We start from the raw sequence: 5,017 nt of genomic DNA on the forward strand, positions 1-5,017 counted from the left end.
AACAGAGAATTTTGGTTGGGATTAGGGTACCGAGTCTAGGGGCGCGACCGCGCTAGTACCCCCAAAAGCCCAAACTTTATGGGAGCACGACCCTGCCAGGGTCAGGCGCGACCGCGCCAGGTGCCCCAAAATGTGGTTTTGATAATTTTTAGGATTAGGGCTCGGGGAGTTCAGGAATCCATTTGGTGGTTCACTTGGGGGCTCGGGGAGTTCGGGAATCCATTTGGTGGTCCACTTGGGGGCTCGGGGGACTTTTCTAACATCTCGACAACTAGGAATAGTAAACTTAAGAATAGAGTATGGGGTGAGTCTCGGGATTTGAAGTCAATCCCTAATAAGAGGATGTTTATGTTGTGACTAGGTTATCGCAAGGCTCCGGATCAGGATCGTACTTGAGTCTATATCGTCTATAGCACGGAACTCGAGGTAAGAAAATTGCACCCTAATTGTGGTTAGGGCTCAGGTCCTGTTAATAAATATGACTATGATTATACTTGTGATTATCTAGTTAGGCGGGCTTGTATATGCTGCATCTGATTGTGCGTTATGCAATTTATGTGTTTGATTATATCTAATCTGAAAGCTCATCCTAAGGGTGTCGGGGACGGCAATAAGCGTGTGGAACGTAGGCCATTTGGCTAGGGCAACCTCGGTGTGTAATATTCACTTGGTTCGCCCAAACGCCACTTAAATAATCAGAAGTGTAGACTGCATTTGTCTAACTCATTGACTGTTAAATTGGATTATGTGTTTGTTTGAACAGACTATTGTTGCTAAGCTTGTTGTTTATATGATGTTACTTATTGAATCTGTTGATTTAAGTTTTCTTGTTGATTCTTGACTCACGGGTGCTATGTGGTGCAGGTAAGGCAAATGGGAAGCTGGACCAACCATGTGTTGGAGAGCTTTAGGGGCAACGTGTACATTTCCAGCTGCTCGACCGCCACGGCAGAGGATTCAAGAAGGACGAGAGTCAAACCTAAATTTTTCCACTTAGACCGGTTTATGTTGTAATTACTTTTGGGAGTTGTAAATGCCTTGTAAATATTTCTTTTGGGATCCCATGTATAGACTCAAACTTTTAAATGAAAATAGCTATTCCAATGATAAAAAATTTTACACCCTAATCCGTTAATTACCCTTAGTTACACGTTTATATCCAAATGACTTGATTAGCAAGTCCAGCACTATTTAAAATGCACAGTGTAATGGTCTTGGCTATCCAAGGCATTACACATGCACTAGCAGGAAACGACAGTTCAAATAAAAATGTCGTCCTTTGTGATACATAAGATGACAATTTATGGAGTGTCGTTACATGAGACAGCAAGTTTTAGGCAAACATGTGCCATGTGGTGAATGAGACGACATAAATTTTTGAACTGTTGTCCTATAACGTCTTCTAAGTGCAAAAACATGCACTTATACAACATTTTTTTGGAAACTAATTACCATACACAAAAAATGAGAATTGTTTTCCCCATTTTAAACCACTATATTCATTCAAAAATTCATGTATAATTACAATATAATCAAGACAAAATCACCCAGTATACAAATTCAACAGAATTTAGTATATTATAAAACTAAGTTACAAGATCAAAATGTATAATTCTTGCCTTCACTATGTAAATACATCCTGGTCATAACTATGTAAGCATCCTTGCCTTAACTATGTAAGTGCATGCCTTAACTATAATTAGTTTATTTTTTAATTCTGATTTCAAAAATTACCCTAGCTTTGGCTCATCTGCTCAAAGAGCATAGCTGCCCATTCATTTCGAGTTTCATTGATTTCCTCACAGTTATATGTGTTCTTCCCACCACACTACAAAAATCAAAATAAAAATTTAGTTTGTTTCTAAATTGAATAGAAATGTAGTTCAACTATTATAAATTTACTTACATTAGTAGTTAGCCATCAGATTGGTGCCTCATGCAAGCAATACTCTTTCATCATCCTTATGATATAAAAGCCGCACTCTACCAATGAAGTCTGACGAGGGCAATTGACCATTTTCCACTTGTAACTTTTTTCATTCCTCCTTATCTTTCTCTTAATGTGCGAAGAGACACTACATATATACATCAATATGAAGAACATATTATTTTTTTGTATTACCATATTATAATCTAAAATAAGTTCAAAATATATTATATGTTTCGTCAAATCATTTGGAGGAAAATTTCTAAGTAGATCGAGACAGTAACACATGCGATTACCTGGCTCAATGATCACTAACATCCAAAATTGTCTGCATTGAAAACAAAGGTATTAATACAACTAACATCAAGTACTTTCTCACAACTTTCTAATTAACATCATAAGACTAGAAGAAAAAGTAATTAAATGTACTTCACGGTGCTTATCAACTCTAAACATTTGAGCAAATGAATATTTATTTAAATATATAAACATAAACATATAATAATCACCATCTAAACAACACTTTGAGTAAATGAATAATTTACTTCAATAATTGGCAAGTATGTATATGTATAAATAAATCACAATGACATAGTCACTGAATCAATAACTGTATTCATCACTTGGATTCTTCTTTATTATTTCTGCCCATATAAATTGGCATAAAGCATTTTAGTAAATGTTAAAATTAGCACTAGCTTCGAGCCAATGAAAACCAATATATAATTAAGAAACACCAAAAGTAGAAAATCTTACTATAAAGTTGCACCATGGATGAATAAGTCCCCATGCCAAAACATAGAAACACTGAAGACAACCAACCAATATGCCTCAATTGAATCAAGCAAAAGCATCACATATAAAATTAATTTACCATAAATGAATCGAGCATAGAGAGCTTGTTCCTAGCCTAGATAGCTCCTATATGCTTGTTTCAAAGAGAACAAAGACCTTGTACCATGGCAGCAAATGATGCTGCAAAAGACATGGCCTTTGTATATATGACGCGTATGTTCCCTGAATATTAATAAAACAAAATAATGCCATAAAATGAATTGAAATCACAATAAGACTCGACTAACTTAAGTGATTATGTTGTCCAAATATGACTAACTTACTTGGCCTGTAGCAAAACCACATTTTCCCTTGCCACACTTTCCTTCCAGGGGCTCCAAAGCTGATGTTAAGCACTGCCACCTTCAATAACTTGCCTTTGTCTAACAGAGCAGCAACTGTACAGAACAATAAAATCAGTTAAATCATAGTAGCAATAGAAAAATCTAAATTCAAAGTAGTGATACAGAACCACAAAACTATTGAAGACATAGCAGCGATGCAAAAATAGAAAGGCACATCGAGCCACAAATTTGCAAACAAATGGTATATGAGAATTATACATTTGTGATTAGTTAACCAATAAAATGGAAAATAAATGCTTGAATTAATAAGAACCCAATTTATAAATAAAAAACAAAACCTTGAACTAGTCGAATGAATATTAAAGATCAATTTCTAGGGTCTATATTAATCAAAATAAAGGTATATATACATATATCAATACTAAAATAACACTACCAAACAAAGGGATCACTTATCCACCCATTACCCCTTAATTGCCAACCTATTTAAAACCATATTCTCCGTCTGAGTTGGAGATCACTCATTTTCATCTAAATTTCCGTCAACGATCAACTATGCAACTATGCTCAATTTTATTCTTCTTTTTCCTATGGAGGCTTGTGCCTTTAATTATCCTCTAATATATATTATAGTATATATTGTACTACAAGAAAAATATGAATAGATGAGACATACTAGAGGGAAAAAAAAAGTAGAAGCAATCTGTAGTGGTGGTGGTACGATTTTCCTCTTCAAAAGAGAATCTCAGATAACATGATGACCGTAAAAACCATTATTATTTTCTTTTTCATATATGCATGAAAGAAAAACAAATATCATATTTTCTTTCTCTGTGTGATTTCTTTGTTTGGTGATTGAAATATTTTTTGGCTGAGAAGACACGATAAACTATTTAAACCAAAAGAGAAGTGAACAATTCCAAAAGACAATGAAATAAAAATTAAAGACACCAAAACCAAAAACTATAACTCTTAAACCCAATATCTAGGATTTACATTCCACAGAATTACACAACAAATATGAATATTGAAATAATAGAAGGGAGAATATACAAAATGTAAAAGGAGCAATCAAGGGCTTGGGTACCTCAAAATCACACCCAAAAGTCAGAAAATACAATAGAAAGGAGAAATTATTGTCCAAATCCAGCAGCTTAGAAAGGAGAGAGGGAGGGGGAAAGACAAGAGGTCAGAGACTGTGAAATGGTTCGTCTCAAAGGCTGATTGTTCGGACATACATAGTCAAGAATGCATGAGGAGCAATGAGAGATTAGAGATACCAGACACACAAATGATTTCTAGGATTTTAAAAGGAGAAGAGGGATTTCTGAGGGAGAGAGTTAAAGAAAAAAATAAGAAAAAAAAATAATTGCTCCCAAAAATTTTAGTAGCCCACCTATCAATTTTAAGAAGCTAATCAGGCTATTTGGTTTGTTGTTTTTAATATTTTTTTGTTATCTTCAATATTTTTTGTTTTTAATTTATTAAATAATTGTTGTATTAGTTTTGAAAGAAAAAACAAGTATCATAAATGAATTTTCATATAAAAATCTTCTTTTATTAAATATATAATAACTAATTTAATTAATTAATATTAAAAAATATTAAAAAGTTAAACAATTATTTGAATAACTCATTTTTACATTAAAAAAAAGTCATTTTTAACTAATAGCTATTATTAGTACTTTTTTTATGAATATATTAAAATAAATAATTTAATTAGTACATGATAAAAAAAATATTGTATTGGATCATACAACTGTTTGAATAGAAATTGTAACACTCTGGGTAGCCAAAATCGTTACTCTGTGTTTATAAAGGTGCAAGATTTGTTAATCAAGTCATTTAGTTAGAAATGTGTTACAGAAACTATAATTGAACTAGGGTTAAAAGATTTTAGTCATAAAAGATACATTTCATTTAAATAAACATTTCGTACATGGGATCCCAA

At 33.0% G+C, this 5,017-nt stretch overlaps 1 long non-coding RNA gene across 4 annotated transcripts; it reads right to left on the minus strand.

The window, feature by feature from the left end:
- Window positions 1-1,551: 1,551 nt before the first annotated feature.
- On the minus strand, window positions 1,552-4,463 carry LOC133782597 (uncharacterized). 4 transcript variants are annotated; one of them, XR_009870598.1, is made up of 6 exons: window positions 4,154-4,463; window positions 3,046-3,159; window positions 2,684-2,944; window positions 2,224-2,255; window positions 1,907-2,075; window positions 1,552-1,828 (listed from the first exon to the last, which is right to left on the minus strand). It is a non-coding gene; the product is annotated as an uncharacterized LOC133782597 (long non-coding RNA). The 4 variants fall into 4 exon arrangements; XR_009870597.1 differs by having other exon boundaries at window positions 2,802-2,944; window positions 4,154-4,462; XR_009870600.1 differs by lacking the exon at window positions 2,224-2,255 and having other exon boundaries at window positions 2,802-2,944; window positions 4,154-4,462.
- Between the last annotated feature and the right edge of the window lie 554 nt (window positions 4,464-5,017).

The sequence above is a fragment of the Humulus lupulus genome, chromosome 6 (genome assembly GCF_963169125.1).
Source record: "Humulus lupulus chromosome 6, drHumLupu1.1, whole genome shotgun sequence".
Taxonomy (NCBI): domain Eukaryota; kingdom Viridiplantae; phylum Streptophyta; class Magnoliopsida; order Rosales; family Cannabaceae; genus Humulus; species Humulus lupulus.